Source organism: Mastigoproctus giganteus, chromosome 8 (genome assembly GCF_048544385.1).
Source record: "Mastigoproctus giganteus isolate SK-2022 chromosome 8, ASM4854438v1, whole genome shotgun sequence".
In the NCBI taxonomy this organism is placed as follows: Eukaryota; Metazoa; Arthropoda; class Arachnida; order Uropygi; family Thelyphonidae; genus Mastigoproctus; species Mastigoproctus giganteus.
The window spans coordinates 30,007,285-30,027,459 of record NC_143582.1 but is presented as its reverse complement, the minus strand read 5'-3'; the positions used below and the strand labels follow the sequence as shown (position 1 = coordinate 30,027,459).

General features: G+C 38.8%; 1 long non-coding RNA gene across 2 annotated transcripts in view; it reads right to left on the bottom strand.

The window, feature by feature from the left end:
• Positions 1 to 20,175, bottom strand: part of LOC150081401 (uncharacterized) — a 161,881-nt gene that overhangs the window by 42,286 nt on the left and 99,420 nt on the right. For both annotated transcript variants that reach the window (XR_016547271.1, XR_016547270.1), the window contains one exon: positions 9,483 to 9,538. This is a non-coding gene — a long non-coding RNA (uncharacterized LOC150081401). The remainder of the gene's footprint in view (positions 1 to 9,482; positions 9,539 to 20,175) is intronic.

The following is a 20,175-nucleotide window of genomic DNA, read 5'->3' as shown; positions in this document are numbered from 1 at the left end:
AATGTTTTTAATTCAGCCCCATGTGTAAGACCATTCATTTTACTAAATTAAAACATACCTACCACTTTTCTGACCATCCTTGAAACCTATCTAAAGTCATTCTGAAGGAGCATGCTTGGAGCTGATCATTAACCACTTTTTCAATCTTAGCGTCACCTGCAAATTTTGCCATCACTCCTCTATCTCGTAGTTGATATTATGTACACCAGAAAGAATAACCAATCCTTGGAAACCCCACTTCTAACAATGGACCAATCTTGGTTCCTTGAGGTTGTCACAGACATTCTCTCAGATATGCCAGACAAGCTGTACTTGCTACCTGGGAGTCTCAAACGCTGATGGAACTGATATTCGGGTGACACTCAAGTCAAGTGGACCCAATTTCAGCGAAGTCCGGACAGTCTGTGACAGCCAAATCCTCTGCTTGAATCTTCACGATGGTGGGACTGTTAGTAATCCTGGGTATAACCTCTATGCACAAGTACATGGTGGGTGACCACCCAGGTGTGAACCAAAGTAAGCAGGGATCGAGATGTGGCGCCCACACCACATGAAGGAACGCTGCCCCTCTATGTTACCAGGCAGTACTAGGTGGTAGATGATTCTCATCAACTGGTGAAATACCACCATCATCATCATCATCATCAGCCATTTTCAATCCACTGCAGGATGAAGGCCTCTCCAGCAACTTTCCAGTTCCTTCTGTTTTGAGCACTGGCCATCCATTTACTACTCAAAAACTCATGAATTTCATCTATCCATCTCCGCCTTTGTCTTCCAGGTTTTCTTCTAGCTCCTCTTGGGTACCATTCTGTTATTTTCTTAGTCCATCTGTCATCATGTCTTCGAGATATGTGTCCTGCCCAAGACCATTTTAGTTCTTTAGTTTTGATAAGAATGTCCTTCACTTGAGTTTGCTGCCTAATCCATGTGTTTCTCTTCTTATCTAACAGTCTGATTCCCAATATAATTCGTTCCATTCTTCGCTGTGTAGTTCTTAGCTTCTCTTCCAATCTTTTGGTGAGTGCCCAAGTTTCACTTCTATAAGTCATGGTGGGGAGTATACATTGATTCATTATTTTACGTTTCAGACAAACTGGGATATTGCTCTTCAGTATGTGACTATATTTCCTGAATGTTATCCATCCAAAATTTATTCTTCTCTTGACTTCCAGCCATTTATCATTATTACAGCTAATAACTTGTCCCAGATAAGTATATGACTCCACCTTTTCAATTACTGCTCCTTCAATCATTATTTCCCTTTCCGTGGCATACTTGTTCATCATTACTTTTGTTTTAGCCATATTCATCTTTAGTCCAAAGTCCTTACTAACTGTGCATAACTGATTAAGATTTTCCTCTAATTCTTTGGGATCGTGGCTTATGACCACAATGTCATCTGCAAATCGTAAATGGTTTAGGTACTCTCCGTTCACATTGACTCCTTTCTGCGACCAGTCTAATCTTCTGAAAGCTTCCTCAAGGGCAGCAGTAAACAGCTTCGGAGATATTGTGTCTCATTGTCGAACTCCTTTCTCGATTTTAAATTTCCTACTGTCTTTGTCTAGTCTAATAAAGGATGTAGCACTCTCATATATTTTCTTCAAAATCATAATATATGGAGTATCTATGCCTTGTCTTTCCAGTGCCCGAAACATTGCCTTATGCTGTATGGAGTCAAATGCCTTTTCATAATCCACAAATGCCAGGCATAATGGTGTTTTATATTCATTTGCTTTCTCCATTAGCTGTGATATTACGTGAAGGTGATCCATAGTTGAGAATCCTGTCCTAAAGCCAGCTTGCTCTTTCGGTTGATTCTCATCAAGTATTCTTTCTAATCTGTTAGTAATGACCCTTGTGAACAACTTGTAGATATGGGATAACAAGCTAATTGGTCTATAATTTCCAATTTCTGATTTATCTCCTTTCTTATGCAGCAAAACTATGATTGCATTATTCCACTGCTTAGGCATCACACCTTTTCTAATGCACTTTGTGAAGAGCCTTGCCAGTTTTTGTGTTATGTCTCTTCCTCCCAATTTTAACAACTCTACAGTAACTTCATCTTCCCCGGGGGTTTCTGATTCTTCATTTTCTTCAATGCATGTTCTACCTCATCAGGAAGAATATCGGGTATGTCGTATGTGTTGCTACTTTGCAATCCACCTTCCCCACTGCTGGTATCATTCCCTCGCTCCTTGTATAATTCTCTATAGTAGTCTTCTGCTATTTGAATTATGCCTTCTCTGCTGTTTATAAGTACACCATCGCTATTCTTCAGTTTCAGTATCATTTGTCTTTCTGTATTACTGCTCATGGCTGCTGATTTAAATCCTTTGTTTTCCCTTAATGCTTGTTCTACTTTTCTTGTGTTAAATCTTCTTATGTCCTCTCTGAGTCTCTTTCTAATGGCTTTGCATAACTCAGTATACTCAATTTTCTCCCTGTCAGTGTTTTTCTTGCTCTTCATTTGTCGTCTTTGGTTCATCATGACAAGTGTTTCTTGACTAATTTTTTCTTCTTTGGATTTCTGTTTCCCTATAGGTTTCTTGGGCTTTATCACTTTCAGAAAGTTGTAATATTCCTCGTCGATATCTTGGTCCTGAGCAGTCTGCAGAAGCTCAAACTTGTTCTTAAGTTCCAGTACATACTGCTTTTTCTCCTCCTCTGTTATTTCAAAGACCTTTGTATTATTTACTCGAGTCAGTTTTTTCCTTTCCTTTCCTACATCTATATCAAGCGTACATCTTACCATTCTGTGATCACTTCCAACATTTACCTTATTCGGGATGGTAACATCATTCAAAATATATCTTCTGTTAGTGAGGACGAAGTCGAATTCATTAGTTGTTAATCCATTTGGACTCTTCCATGTCCACTTTCTGTTCCCCCTTTTCTTGAAAAAAGTGTTCATTACTGACAGTCCTTGAGATTCTGCAAATTCCACAAGTCTTTCACCTCTTATTTCTTTCACCAATTCCAAAATTTCCTATAGTTCCTCTTTCTGCACTGTTTTGCCTTTTTCCAACCTTAGCATTGAAGTCCCCCATAATAATAGTGTAGTGGGTTTTCTGCTCATCTAGAAGACTCTCAATTTCAGTGTACATTTCTTCAACCTCTTCATCATCATGGCTCGATGTTGGTGCATAAATCATTATAATCTTTAGCTTGTACCTCTTAGAAATCTTGAGTATTAGTCTTGACACCCTTGGTGATGTACTTTTGAATTCCAAAATGTTGTTTTTAAAGTCTTTATGGACCAGAAACCCAACTCCACCTTCACTCCTTTCACTGTTTCCATTGGTGTACAGCAGATTTCCACAAGTGATTCATTTCTTCTTGTTTCAGCCAAACCGATGATATTCCAATTCACATTTTCTAATTCCTTTTCCAGTCTAATATCCTGTCTTCACCGATGAGTGATCGTACGTTATAACAGGCCAAGTTCAATTTCCGTGCATGGCAGCCTGGTCGTACCCAGAGATTCTTAGCACCCTCTGCTTCCACTCTGATCCTCTCGCTGCCGTAAGAGGGAGAGTGAAAGCTGCTGGGGACTGAGGGCCATTTGTATTGTTGTGCTCTCACTGCTGGAGGGTTTGGTCTTTTCCTCTTCACGCTGACCAGGTGTCTTGAAGAGAACCACTCTACACGTTCGTTGCCACCTAAGTGACGTAACAGGGCTTACCATCGAGAAGGTGTGCATGAGTGGATTTTAGGGAGGCAGGCCAACCGGACTTCTCCTAAATCTTCTGTAATAGAGAGATATTGGATCCATCAGTGTTTTAGGCTGAGTGTCTGATAACACACAGGATACCTGTTCCCCTCTAAGCCCCGAAATACCACCACTTTGCTTATTGGAGGCTTGAAGTGGTGGAACCCATGTTTAGTCTCTAGGGCTAAGTTCCGGTCAACCCTTCCCTATCTCTTCCATCATGCAGTATGATTGATGACTTTTGCGGTTATGATGAACGTTGTGGCAAGATCCAATATTCCTTACATTTCGAGGGTACAGCTCTAAAATGTTGTTCGCAGGCCGGTCGCTAGTTAGTACACCGGACTGAACCTATTGGTAACTCTCTAGGAGGCTTCCGGATCAGCTAGTGTATAATCTTGCTACTCTGCCAGATAGTGACTGGAGGGAGTCCGAGTAGTGCGTATGCGGGGACATTGTCGAGGCCACGTTATGTCAAGGATCTGGGTTATATTCTTAACATGTGTACGTCATATCCAAAAATTTCATTACTTCATACAGCATGTCCCACCCACTTTTTCTCACTATTGAATACACCATAAATTGTCAAACTAATAGAGCAAGCTTATCTGCGAAAAGATGTAAACCTCCCAAGGACTTCCTAATTCATTTCACAAATATACGTAGTCCCAATTCTAATCTCAACGATGTCCATTTCCACTTGCAGTCTGCCAAACCCCATGTACTTTTTCTGACAGAATCTCAGTTATCGGTTGATTCAACTACTGCTCATCTCAGATGCCCAAATTATTCGCTGTATGATTCCTTTTGCCTCAAAGGTGGTACTTGTGCATATGTCCGTTCTGATATTCCCTGTCAGAGACTTGGCAATTTGGAATCTCCTCTCTTTGATCTTCTCTGGCTTAAAATCTCTCTACCTCATTGTGTCAAATTCATCTGTTGTCTCTACCGTTCCCCCAACTCAACTAATCACTTGGAGCTCTTTGACTTCCTCTCTTTGCAACTTGACTTTCTCCAGTCCAACTTTCCTAACAGTGAGGTAATTTTCCTTGGTGATTTTAATGTTCAGAACTCCAGCTGGCTTCCATTTTCTAGTCACACCGACCCAGCAGGTCGAGATGCTGAGGCTTTTGCAATTACTAATGACCTAGCACAGATTGTTCATTTACCTACAAGAATACCGGACAATCCTAATCATACAGTGAATATGCTTGATCTTTTTCTCACAAACAACCCTTCTAAGTACACGGTCGAAGTGAGAGGTCCATTAGGCACTTCAAATCACAACTTGGTGATTGTCTCTTCTCCAATGGAACCTTTATCTCATGGCTATTCCCAACCTCGTGTTGTTTGGCATTACAAGAATGCAAAATGGGATGACCTGCGAGACTTCTTTTCTTCTTTTCCTTGGTCGGATTACTGTTTCAAAACTTCTGATGTCCACGTTTGCTCACATCGGGTCAGTGAAATTATTCTTGCAGGAATGGAATCCTTTATCCCACACTCCACTTTAAAATCTCGTCCTTTATCTAAACCTTGGTTTTCCAATAAATGTGCTAAGGCTGTCCAAGAGAAGAATGTTGCATATCATAATTGGCTTGTTTCTAATTCTTCAGTTTCATTTTCTGCTTACACCAAAGCTCGCAACAATTGTAAAGCAGTTATTAATCAGTCCAAACTAGAGTTTAAACAGGCTAAGAGTAGAAAACTTGCTTCTTGCCCTAATGGGAGCTGAGTATTCTGGTTTCTTGCCAAAGCTATTGCCGCAACTTTTGCCCATCTCTGCTCCCACCTCTGTCCAAACCAGATGGTTCTGTTATCACTTCAGCCAAGGATAAAGCTGACCTGCTAGCATCCCATTTTTCTTCCAGCTCATGTATTAATGATCTTGGTAAAACATCTCCCACCATTCCTAACACGCTCCATTCAATGCCTCCTGTGGTCTTCCGTCAAAAGGATATCAGAAGGATTTTGATGAATCTTGATGCTAAGAAAGCTCCAGGTCCTGATGGTATTTCTCCACTTGTTCTCAAAACCTGTGCTCCTGAACTTACTCCTATTCTTTGATGCCTTTTTTCACTTTCTTATTCCAAAGGTGTTTTTCCCTCTGCTTGGAAATTTGCTCATATCCAGCCAGTTCCTAAAAAGGGTGACAAATCCCTCCCATCCAATTATCGTCCCATTGCAATTACTTCCACTCTTTCTAAAGTAATGGAGAAATCAATTAACCGCCAACTCTTAAACTACCTAGAAACCTTCCGTCTGATCAACGATCGCCACTATGGATTCCGTCAGTGTCGATCCACTGGTGATATTCTGGCTTATGTTACCCATTTATGGACAATTTCAATGGAAAAGTTTGGTGAAACACAAGCAGTTGCTCTTGACATCTCAAAGGCTTTTGATCGTGTTTGTAAAGGTCTTCTAAACAAGCTTCCATCTTATGGTTTGCCAACTGTTTTTAGTAATTGGTTATCCCGTTTTCTCTGTGATCGCTCACTGAGGGTGATAGTAGATGGCTCTCTGTCTTCTAACTTCTCCCCTAATGCCGGTGTCCCCTAAGGTTCAGTTCTTTCCCCCACTCTTTTCCTCTTGTATATCAATGACCTTCTTCCATTGACTGGAAATCCTATCCACAGTTTTGCCGATGATAGCACATTGCATTCAACTTTCCATTTTGAGAAACCTTGTCCTGCTCAATCAGCTTCAACTTCTCGAAAATCTGCTACCAATTCCTTAAATGTGATCTTCAGGTAATTCTCCAGTGGGGCAAAGACAACTTAGTTGATTTCAACCCTTCTAAAACTCAGTCTTGTCTTATATCTCGCAAAAAGGATTCTTCTGCTCCTATGCTTATCTTTAGTGACACTCCGATTTCTAGGCAAAATGATATATCTCTTTTGGGGATTACCCTGACTTCTAATCTCTCTTGGCACAAGCACATTACAAATATTGCTTCCTCTGCATCTAAAAAACTTGGTTTTCTCTTTCGCTCTCGGCGTTATTTTTCTTCCAAACAGCTGCTCACTCTGTATAAATCGCAAATCTGCCCTGCCATGGAATATTGTTTCCACATCTGGGGTGGTGCTCCCAAAACCTCTCTCAGGCTTCTTGATTCCATTCAGAAGAGGGCAGTTAGGTTAATTAATGATTCATCTCTAACAGAGTCTCTCCACTCGCCTTTTCATAGACGCACTGTTTCTGCTGCATGCCTCTTCTACAGATACTTCCATGGGCACTGTTCTTCTGAATTGGCTTCTATAATTCCCGCTCTCTCTTTCAAAACAGTCCGAACACGTGCCGCCACCAGCCAACATCCATTTACTGTCCAACTTCAAACCCACAGAACCAACTTTTCATCTTCATCATTTATTCATTCAACTGCCGTTTTCTGGAACAGCCTTCCTTCATACGTATTTCCTGAAAATTACAATCTACAGAAGTTCAAGTCCAATGTCAACAAATATCTTCTTTCGTCTTCTTAACCTCCAACCCAAGCACGGTACTAAGTACTATAGGTTCTAATACCTCTCGTGTTTGGGGGTCACATAAAAAAAAAAATCTAAAGAGTAACCATTAATCACAATCTTTTGCCTCCTGCACTGTGATCCATTTTAGAATCTTGCTGACGATCCCAACATGTTCCAGGTCTTACAATAACCTCTCATGATATTGATGAGACCTGGATTCACAAATTTTGTCCTGAAACCATGGTACATTCCAAAAACTGGAAACTTTCTCAATCAGAACTCCCATCCCACCCAAAAAACCAGCAAGAGATAAGGTATCCTGCTGGAAAGGCAGGAAACATATATTTAAAACATTGTAAGAACTGCATTATGCAGAAGTTTAATGGAAACTTGTTGTGGATTTTTTGTTGTGTAAAATCTTGTTGTGTAAATTTTTTTTTTTTTTTTTTTTTATTGATACTGTGGTGCAGTGCGATCCTCATCAAGTACAGTATGTTATTTATAGTAAATTTATGGGTATATTAAAGCTCAAAATGTGGTCTCACCTTTAACAGACTACTGGAAATAGTACCTATGGCTATAGTGAAGAAGCTGTGATGAACATTGCACAATAATCCCTTTTCCAATCACAAAAAAGTTATTTTAATTTTTTACAATGTGCAGTATAAAAAAAATTTTGATGCTGTTAATGTGCTATATAATCATATATAATACTATATGCCCACATTAGGAGTGTGAGAAAGTTAAAAAAAAGTTGACTGAATTACATAAACAATATCTAAAAACAGTTAGTTTACAGTAAACTTCTGTGCAATGCAATTCTTACAATACACAAAATTCTACCAAGCTCCTTATCAATAATAATTAGAAACAGAGCTCATATTTTGCCTGAACTAATTATCTAAAGACCATGCAAAGAGAACCGAATATTGAGTGGACTAATTCTATAACTATATAATTACAAAAATTTTCTAACTAACATATGTTTGGTGCAAAATATCAATTTGTAGGTGACCATAAAACAATACAAAGTTTTCTTAAAAAGACATTATACAACATCTCATATTGTTGTATAATATATAACTCAAAGAGAATAAAGTATAACTGAGAATAATATATTTCCTTTCTGGGAAAATACCACTTATCTGAAGTGCATGATTAAAACAACTTGTGAAGGAAGTCACAGTAAAAAATGTTGTATAATGATGTTTTTTTATGCAATTTTGTTTGCTTTATTTTATGGATACTTACAAACTGTATTAGTTATAAATATTTCTGCAGTCTAAAAGCAAATTAATACATTCACCTGCAGCAACATTTCTACATTTTTTATAGAATATGGTCTCTTCATCAGTTGATTAACCACATTTATCAACTGTTGATGAACTCCTCTTCAACAGCTAAATATGCTTAGAAACACTAAAACTGTATTGCATTGCATTTTTCTGGGGGGGGGGGGTAAGAGGAGGAGGTATGCTTACATTATCAAAACTAGTATTTTCTGCCCAATAGGTTGGAAAAGGCTTTTAGTAATATAAAATGATGGTAATAAAGTTAAATGAAAGTCCCCTGTTCTGCTGCTACTCCCAAGTAGCAGCAGAACAGAGGACTTTCAACATATAACCAACCAACCATGGTTATATCCATAATTATTTGATTTTAATGGTGACAATTATGAGGAGAGGAATGCTAAACTAAATGACCAGGAGAGTAGTGCTACAGTTTCAGCAGAAAATAAAGTTAGTTCTTCACATTCATGAAGAACATGAATTCCTAGCTCCAATAGGATAAATCCACCAATTCCACAGCCTTCAGCACCTCTGTCTGCATATAAGCAAAAGACAAAGCATGAAATTTTTACAAGCATAAAATTTGTTTTTCTTTCCAATTCAATAAATTGCATTGGGAAAATTGGGATACCCTGAGGATAGTACCAGTATACATTTATTTTCTTATGTCATGTTATTCATCCATCTGGTCAAGTATTGATTTCCAATTCCTTCCCACCCACCCCCATCATGTGTGGCCACTGAAGGTGCCTAAAAAAATTTTGCTACAGGTTAATGTATTAATTTAAATTGTTTTCATACTCTAGTAGTTTAAGAGCATAAAACTTCAGACTACAGAAACCTAAAAAAGGCACCTGCAGTGGGCACTCATGTTGGTATATTCAAGTATATTTTATTTACACAACTGGCCATAGCTTGAATAAATCATTTCTAGTATGTGTGCAAGTGAGTATGGGCAACAGGTGGTCTTAGTTAATTTAAGAATTTTATTTAAAGGATTCTTACTTTTTAACCAAGTCTTCTTTTGAAAGTTTTTCAAGTTCCTCTTTAGTGAGACGAACCTATAAGAAGAGCAATATTTAATGACAAATGCTTTAATAGGTGTTAACTACTCCAAAAATATATAAAATAATAATAATAATATATATATCCTCCATGACACCATATAAATCATAACAGCAATACAAGTTTTAACTTTCCATTGAAATTATGAGTCATAAAATATACAGTACCTTCAACAGTTAAAAAAAAAAAAAAAAAAAAAACACAATACTTTATAAAATTTATATTTTCCTGATGGCATACAAGAGCACCCACAACGGTCAATAATGAATGAACATATAACTTGAACACTTATTGCAAGTAGGGAAACTAGATGTGATTATAAAACTTTTCATCTCAGTCCCACATTTTTTAATAGCATTAAAAAAAAATTTTTTTTTTTTATCATATTTCTTTGAATTTATGGCTACTCATCTGCAGAACTGAAAGAGATGCTCATATGGTGTCTTCCAGATTCCTCATGAACGGTTGTGTTTTGGGAAGCTGTTGTTTATTTATTGTTTATTTGGTTTTTAGGAGCATTAGCAACTAAGGTCATATTGTTCTGGAATATGCGGTGGTCATACCCTGACCTTTCCGCATCCTCCGTATTTGGTGGTGATGGGCTCGAACCCTGGTCTAATCAAGAAGCGTGTGCTACGCACTGCTGCTCCTTTCCACCTGGCTACGGAGGTTTTGGGAAGCTATTCATGTTTAGCTGCAAAACCAAAGCTCTATCGCAAGATTAGAAAGATCTTGCTGGTATCCCACAGATGCCATGGAGAATTTAATTTCATTTACAATTTTTAAAAAACAATCAAAAAATCATAACTCACACCTTATAGTTTATAATAAACCACCAGTATATAAAGATAAATATGACTGGAAAAGTAATGTTCCATTATTTGGGCTCTAAATGGAACAAATACACTCGCATGGCACCTGTGAGACACCTTTTGTTTTAATTATAAAAAAAATTAATTTTTAACTTTGCTGAATTGAAACTGATTTTTATTAATTATGATTTGCTAAAATCATTTACAAAATACTGAATAAATATAAACGAGGAAAAAGTCACAATAATAATAACATAGATATATATTTTATCATATTTCTTAAAATTTATGGTTATTCATCTCCAGAACTGAAACAGATGCTCATATAGAGTCTGCCAGATGCCACATGGGCAGCTATTCATGTTCAGCTGCAAAATCAAAGATCTATAGAAAAATTAGAAAGCTTGTGCTGGTATCTCATAGATGCCATGGAGAATTTAAAAATTGCAATTACAATTTTTTAAAATAACAGAAAAGTTTACTGTTGCTAACTATTGTAGTTTCAAAAGCAGATTATTTTAATTAGTATAGTATGCTTTTTGTAGCATTAGTAACATGGTACAGTCTCACACAGCATGCCATAGTTTTGCATCTGATGCTTGCAGATGATAAAAATGTTTAAGGTACATCAGGAATATATTTTAAGCTACTATGCAAAATGACACTGAATAATTTTTATTGAAAACTTTAATTTTTATTTTTTATTGTTTTGCAGAACATGAAACATGAAAAAAATTTAAAGAAAGTTTATCAATTTAACTAAAAAGACTAAATATTATCAGTTCGTAAAAAAATGAAAGAAGCAGAAATACATGTAATAAGAAAATGTTACTTAAAAATTAAATAATTGATTACATATTATTACAAACACTGATGTAGCTTTGCATCAGAAACATCCCCTTTAGTAGGGATGGACTGGTCTGTGAATGATAGTGAGTGAAGGCTTAAAGTCCAGAACATCTGATATAAGATTGTTGTTTGCACACATGGTAATCTGTTTTTCAGTGCCTGTAAGGAAGAATGGGTCTGTGTTGAGTTCTTTTTGACTTCAAATGTGGAATTATTGTGGGGAGGCAAGACGTGGCAATATCTTGAAAATGGCCAACATGGTTAAGTGAATAAGTGTTTAGAATAAGCACAGAATAAGTGCTTGTTCTGTGGTGTTACAAGTCTACCATGGCAGACTCAACAGCAGCAGCCAAAGATCATATGTGGGATGGCCACAAGTGGTTGATGCCCGTCTTGTAGCATAGTGGCCCAGCTAATCACCCAATACAACATAGAAATAGCAAGGACAACGTCCACATGTACTGTCTGTGGCAGACATCAGCTTGAATATGGTATGGCAGTCAATGGCTGCCACGGGTAGTAGTAGTAGAGGCATGTGATGCAAGAAAGCAAGCTTATGTAGCATCAGCCAAAAAAAAACCCCCATTCCCTCTAAATGTTTGTCCAGTTCCTCCTTGAATTTATTTAAACTATCAACTTTCACAACAGATGGAAGTTTGTTCTAGCAAACCCATGTTGACTGTGAAAAACAAGAAACTGTGCCTTGCATGGGCATGTCAGCACCAACACTTTGTAGATATTTTGTAGATATTACTTAGTATCGGTAACGGTATCAAATCCACGTGTCACAAACCAAATTTTTTCTTTTAACCAAATTTAGTCGATTTATTAACCAACTGTTATATCAAATTATCTTCTATAAGTAGATTATAGACCTAGTCAGGATCCTTAGTTTATTCTAAATTGAGATAGCGAGATTTGGAAGCTAATCAATACTTACGAGTCCGTAGAAATACCGTTCGTGAATTCCCGCCATTTTTACACGATAGCATAAGCTTAGTGTCGTATAGTGCATAATATAATATTGTCAATTAATCAGTAAATCTATTAATCTTGATAAACTTTATTGTCAATTAAATTGTACTTTTAACTCTATATATATATATATATATATATATATATATATATATATATATATATAACGACTTAATCGTAACAAATAATTAATACATAACTATAGTGGTACACGTGATACGGAAGTTGTATAAAGGGAACTCGTAGAAAACACTAGATACCGAAAAAAATATATATATAACATAACTGTTTTGGGATATAACTTAAGGATTTAATTTTTGTTTTGAATTTTATTGAATTAAATCGGAATCATGACTCTGACCAGAGCAGCAAAGCAAAAGGCTCAAGCTAATGGGAGTGCTGTGGTTCAGGGGAGAACTGAGGGGGGCAGTTGCCCTCTGAATCACAGTCTATTAAAATGCACTGTTTGCTTGATGTTTGCGGAGCAGTCGGGTACGGGACATGATATTGCCAAGGGGGATGTCTTTGTGTGTGCACGATGTAAGGAGTGCAAGGAAATCAGGCGACAACTCAGCGTTGTTATGGGCCTTTATGAGAGCTTGAAGGACAGGGTGGATGCCCTCGAAGGAAATAAATTGAGGGGCCCATCAAGCTCTCAGCTGCCCACATCAACGCCAGAGCTTGCACTTGGTCATCAGGCAACACAGAAGCAGCCCCCTAGGCAGAATGCGCTGGTCCCACAGGAACTAGTAGTTGTTGGTGACTCTATTGTCAGGGAAACGGGGAACATACTTTGTAAAAAGGATAGGTGGAATAGGACCAGGGTATGTCTGCCAGGGGCAAAGGTTGATGACGTAGAGCGGATATCATCTTTTAAGGGCACAAAAGGTGATATAGTTGTACACGTTGGCACTAATGATATTAAGAGTAGGAGACCGGCGGAATTACTTAGCAAGTACAGGTCACTGTTGAAAAAAAGCCGTGAATTAGGGTTGAACTTGAAAGTGTCTGCAATTCTGCCCAGACACGATAGGAGGGAGTATATGATGAGAGCCTTGTCGATCAATTCGGCCCTGGAAAGATTGTGCAAGGCTCAAGGGGTAGAATTTTTTTCAGCCTGGACTGTACTTGTTAACAGGAGAGATTGCTTCTACAGGGATGGGATACACTTAAATAGAAAGGGTGCAAGAATTTTTGCTGATGCTGTCGAGGCAGTGTTAGGTGGGTCGGAAAACTGCTAGTTGGGGGGGATACAAGGACTAATAGATTAACAGTAGCCAGTGGCAGAGGTGGAAGTGATTCTTGCACTGCTTCTATTGAAATGAGCAGAAGTCTGAAAAACAAGATGTAGGATATTTCAGAGACTGCTGGTAGTCATTGCGGTACAAGTAAACACATGGGTTGTGTTAGGGTAGCTAAGAATAGAAACAGGTGCATGTATACCTGCGTGTACACCAATGCTAGGAGTTTGGTAAATAAATTTGATGAATTTGAGGTATTGCTCAAAACATCAAAGGCAGATATTGTTGGGATATCCGAGACGTGGTGTCACACAGATATAAGTAATGCGGAACTGGAATTTGGGGAATACAATGTGTATAGAAAGGATAGACAGGACAGGAGGGGAGGAGGGGTTATGCTATTAATTAAGAAACACAAAGTCTAAGGAAGTGAAGCCAGTCGACATCGATGGACAGGGCAGTGTCGAGTCAGTTTGGTGTGACATAAGCATAGGGAAATCAAAATTGAGAGTAGGAGTGTGCTATAGGCCTAATGACTCTGATGAGTATAATAAGATATTGTACAGGGAAATAGAGTGGGCCAGTAAATCAGAGAGTCTTATAATGGGGGACTTTAATTTCCCAGATATTGACTGGAATTTGTGGGTTGGTCACTCGCACACTAGCAAGGCTTTTGTGGATTTATTGGATGATTATTTTCTACATCAGCATGTTCGTGAGGCAACAAGAGGGAGCAATACTCTTGATCTGATTATCAGTAGTGATTCTTCATGCATTAAGAACCTGCAGATAAATGAACCACTAGGTGGCAGTGATCACAGTGTGTTGAAGTGGGATTTACTCAAGGAGGTAACTACCATCAGAGGTAAAGGGAAGGGTTTTTGTTTTCGTAAAGGCGACTATGATGGTCTGAGACAGTATTTAAATTCTATACAGTGGGACCAACTGATGATGTTACCAACAGCAAACTCAAAATGGGAAGCATTCAAGGAACTAATCTTGGAGGCTACCAGGCTTTACATACCAACTAAGAAATATTGTTCAAGGTTTAGGCCTAAATGGTTGTCAGATGAACTAATGAGACATGTGGCAGAGAAAAAAATGCATGGGATACATACAAATTAATGGATGACATGGAAGCCTATGATAGATATAAGTTGGTCTGTAACCAAGTCACAAAGGAGATTAGGCAGGCAAAGGCAGACTATGAAAAATCCTTGGCAAAGGATGCAAAGAAAAACAGAAAAGAGTTCTTTACATACTTGAACTCGAAAAGGAAAGGGATGAATCAGATTGGTCCACTGGATATTGATGGTTCAACAGTTGAGGATCCTGCTCAGGTGGCTAACAATCTAAACGAGTATTTTGCATCTACATTCACGCTTGAGGAGTTATTCAGGAAGGAGAATGATGTAGGTAAAGTAAACATTGGCAGTGAGCTGGATGATTTTGTAATAACTGAGAGGAAAGTGGAGGAGAGATTGTTGAGGATAAACATAAAAAAGGCACCTGGGGTGGATGGGATCTATCCAGTTATATTAAAGGAGGCAGCAAAGGAAGTATGCAAACCCCTAGCCATAATTATGAGAGCTTCTTTGGACTCAGGGGAGGTACCCATAGACTGGAGATGTGCAAATGTAACCCCAATTCACAAAGGAGGATCAAAGGCTGACACAAGTAATTATAGACCTGTTAGTTTAACTTCTGTTCCAGGTAAATTAATGGAGGCACTGGTTAAAGAAGCACTGCAGGATCATCTAGACAAGAATTCAGTTATAGCTCAGACGCAGCATGGTTTTGTTAAGGGCAGGTCTTGCCTGACCAATTTGATTGGATACTATGATGTAGTCACAAAAGAACTGGATGCAGGGAATAACTTTGATATTATATATTTGGATCTTAGAAAGGCTTTTGATACTGTTGCACATGGAAGACTGCTGCACAAATTAGAGCAGTGTGGCATTGGAGGCAAATTGCTGCTATGGATAAGGGGATGGTTGAGTGGCAGAAGACAGAGAGTGGTAATCAATGGACACTGCTCAACGTGGACTAATGTTATGAGTGGAGTTCCTCAGGGTTCAGTGTTGGGTCCATTGTTGTTTTCTGTATTTATAAATGATATTGATGATGGGATATCAAGTTTAATGTCCAAGTTTGCAGATGATACAAAGGTTGGCAGGGTCGTTAAGGACAATACTGACGCTATGCTGCTGCAACAGGATCTGGAAAGGTTGAACAGATGGGCTGAGAGGTGGCAAATGAGGTTTAACATCGACAAATGTAAAGTGCTGCATATGGGAAACAGTAACCCCAGAGCAACGTATCAACTCTGCGGTACTACACTGACAGTGGTGGAGAATGAAAAGGACCTGGGGGTAATTGTGCAGGCAGATATGAAGTTCTCTGAGCAGTGCAGATGAGCTGCAAGAGTAGCTCATGGTGTCTTGTCAATGATATACAGGAATTTTTCTAGCAGGGATAAGGAGGTGATTATTCCCTTGTATAAGGCAATGGTAAGGCCACATCTTGAGTACTGTATACAGGTCTGGAGGCCTCATTTCAAGAAGGATGTGGAGCTGCTGGAACGGGTACAGAGAAGGGCAACAAGATTAGTAAATGGAACAAAGGGTTGCTCTTACGAAGAAAGGCTTAAGTTTTGCAAATTACAGAGTTTGGAGACTAGGCACCGGCGAGGTGATCTGATAGAGGTGTATAAGGCTTTGAATGGTTTGAGCATGCTCAATGCCAATGGAATTCTTCATCTTTCTCAGAATAATCACCTGAGAGGGCATAAATTCAAATTGAGGAAGGACGGATGTCGGATAGATGTGCGGAAATTTGCCTTTGGCCAGCGGGTGGTTGGTTGGTGGAACCGACTTCCATCACTTGTTGTTGAAGTTGATAGCCTAAACAAATTTAAAGCTCAACTGGACAGGTATTTCGAACGAACGGAGGGGTGAAATGGGAGTGGGTTTTTTTTTTTTTTTTTTGGCTGATGCTGAATAAGCTTGCTTTCTTGCATCATATGCCTCTGCTAATGCTAATGCTAACACTGGACCACTGACACGTGGAAATTCTGGTCTGATGAATCCCATTTCCAACTCTATGCTGATGGGTGCATCTACATCTGGAGAAAGCAAGACGAGGCATTGGCACCTGGATGTACTGTTGACATTCAACAGGCTAGAGGTGGTAGTGTTATGGTTTGGGGATTGTTTTTGTGGCATGACCCAGTCCTCAGATCACCATTGATCAAATGCTTGATGGATGCCTACCTTTCTATCATTGCTGATCAAGAACACCACTTCATGACAACAGTGTATCCAGACAACAACAGCATACAACAAGAAAACGCAACATGTCACAAGGCTCAGCAGGTTGCTAACTGGTTTCAGGAACATGACAATGAATTTCCTGTCCTACCATGGCCACCTAACTCACTGGATCTCAACCCAATTGAGCATGTTTGAGACCTAACAGAAAACGTCATTCGATATTACAACCATTCACTTGATAATTTGCACACATCACTGGACACATTGTGCAATGTCTGGGTAGCACTATCACAGGTCACCCTGCCACATCTTGTGGAGTCCATGCCAATATACGTATGGGCTATATTATGTGCAAAAGGGAGCCCTATGAAGTACTAGATCGGTATTGCTAATGCAAAGCCAACTCATTGTATATATTAAACATTACATAAATAATATATACAGTACAGCGTCAGACGACAAGCATAATTTAAAAATTAATTACACAAAAACAAAACATGGCAGCAAGTTGCAAATTTATAAGAATACAGTTGAACAGATGATAGAGGTATTGAAAAGCTCATGACCATGAGTCAAGTAAAACAAACTGGCACACAAGAAAATATATTTTTTTTTTTTTTTAGTTTAATTAGAGGTTAAAATCGTTAAACAAAATTGTTTGTGGCAGTAGTCATGAATGAAGATGCTACCAACCCCTTACGGAAATTTTATTTATTTTTTTGTTTGTTTATATTTGATTTCATACAGTTTTATTTTATTTTATTAAAATTTTTGAACTATTTCATTTTCATTTGTGCTGTGGTTGAAAAATAATCACATTTCTGGAATTATACAGGACAATGCAAGAGTAGCCTTACAAGTCTATTTCCATTAGCTTTTATCCCTATTCCTAATGAACTGTCCAAAAGGCAGATTTTTGTAAAAAAAAAAAACCAATGTTATGGGTGCAAGAAAGTTTGACCCTAAGTGCAGTGCAGGTTTTTTTTTTTTTTTGGTAAAAATCCTCCAAATAAACCATCAGTGCATGTATGAGTGGCAAAGAAATTTCATGGATACTGGGTGTTGTATAGTCCACTGAAGAAAAGCCAATAAGCTAAGTGTAGAGCATTGGAACAGTCAAGAGAAGCAGATATCTGCAAAGAACTATAAAAAATCAAAATACCAAACAATCTTCACACAATAGTATGGAAAGCACTCAGAGAATATTTACATCTTAACTTTATAAATGAGAAGCTTTACAGTAAAACATTACAGAACATAAGAGAAAATGTAAAGCATCCAACAAAGAACCCATTCTTCACCATTTTATTTTCAATGATGAGTATAACTTCTATTTGCATGCGAAACATTAACATGTATGATGCTCAAAGTTGAGGTGGAGGGCCCAATAACTATCAGGAAGGCATGAAAGATATATCTCAAAGTCATATATTTTGTGTACTTGGTTTCAAAAATGTGGACTATTTTTTTTTTTAATCAAAAATACAAATTGAATGGATTTTGATCTCTATATTTACATGCTGCAAACATTTTTATGCAACTCACACACAGAGAGAGAGAGAGAGAGAGAGAGAGAGAGAGAGAGAAATTATGTTTCAAAAATGGTAGGTATCTCTTCCTCTCCCCATTACCTTACCTTATAGAGATGAAATACTTTAAACACAGCTTCCAGGTCAGTGGACTGGAAGTGATGTCCCAACAGCAGCAAACAGGAGTGGTTTATAGAGTCTATGGGATTTTTACCCGCTAAAGCAGTCAAGAGTCCAAAAATAAGACAGAAAAACTGCTCTAGGCATAGGATGAAAAGAACCTGGGGGTAATTGTGCATTTTTTTTTTGTTTTGTTTTTGTTTGTTATTTGGTTTTTAGGAGCATTAGCAACTAAGGCCATATTGCTCCGGGAATATGCAGTGGTTATTCCCTGACCTTTCTGCATCCTCCGTATTTGGTGGTGACGAGCTCAAATCCCAGTCTAATCAAGAAGCATGTGCTGCGCACTGCTGCTCCTTCCCACCTGGCTATGGAGGCGCCTGGGTAATTGTGCAGTCAGATATGAAGTTTTCTGAGCAGTGCAGACAGTCTGCAAGAGTAGTTCATGGTGTCTTGTCAATGATACACAGGAATAAGGAGGTGATCATCTCCTTGTATACGGCAATGGTCAGGCCACACCTTGAATACTGTATACAGGTCTGGAGGCCTCAATTTAGGAAGGGTATAGAGCTGCTGGAACGAGTACAGAGAAAGGCAACAAGATTAGTGAATGGAACAAAGGGTTGCTCTTATGAAGAAAGGCTTAAGTTCTGCAAATTACAGTGTCTGGAGACTAGCCACCTGCGAGATGATCTTATTGAGGTGTATAAGGCCTTGAATGGTTTGAGCAAGCTCAATGCTGATGGAATTCTTCCTCTTGCCCAGATTAATCGCTCGAGGGAACATAAATTAAAATTGAGGAAAGACAGTTGCAGAACAGATGTGCAGAAATTTGCCTTTAGCCAGTGGGTGGTTGATTGTTGGAACAAACTTCTATATGTCATAGAAGCTGATAGCTTAAATAAATTCAAGGCAGAACTGGACAAAAATCTGGAGCAAATAGATGGGTGAAATGAGAAAGGTTTTTTTTTTTTTTTTTTTTTTGGCTGATGCTATACAGTGTCTCAAAAATATTGGTACAAATGTTTAGGTGAGGTAGGTAACATCTAAAGGAATGTGAATCGCATAGGAACCCATAACCGGAAACATCACCGTAAGTCGGTACATGGCGCTGTTCATCAGTTTGCGAGAGGGAAAATTTCTGGTTTACTCATTCAAGCAGTAGTCGCCGCATGAAGAGCATGCATCGATATACGAACTGTGAGCTGGCAGATGTGCACCTAGTGTATGGATTAGCAGAGGACCCACACGGTGTGCACCTCCATGTGGCACAACATCGCTTTGCAATAAATGTGTGGGCAGGTATGGTCGGTGACTGCTTAGTCAGCCCATACCTATTACCATCCCGCATGAACTCCGCTAAATATCAGATCTTTCTTGAACAAGTTCTACCAGGGTTACTTGACGATGTTCCAGCAAACGTGAGACGCAACATTTGGTTTTAACATGATGGGGCACCTGCCCATTATGGAAGGTGTGTTCGTGACCATTTGAACAGGTGTTTTGGGCGTCGATGGATTGGCCGTGGTGGACCCGTTGCCTGGCCCTTACTCTCACCTGATTTATCGAGCCTTGATTTCTTTCTGTGGGGAGCCCTCAAATCTATCGTGTATGAATCGCCTGTGGAGACGAAAACGGATCTCATGGCGAGACTCGCCTGCGCTGCTGCTACCGTCAAAGAAACTCCAGTTGTGTTCGACCATGTCCGCCAATCCATGCTGCGTCGGTGTCACGCATGCATCGCGTCTCATGGTGGAACCTTGGGGCATTTGTTGTAACATCATGAAATGCATCCACCTCGTACTCCATTGTTTATATTATGTCAAATAAAT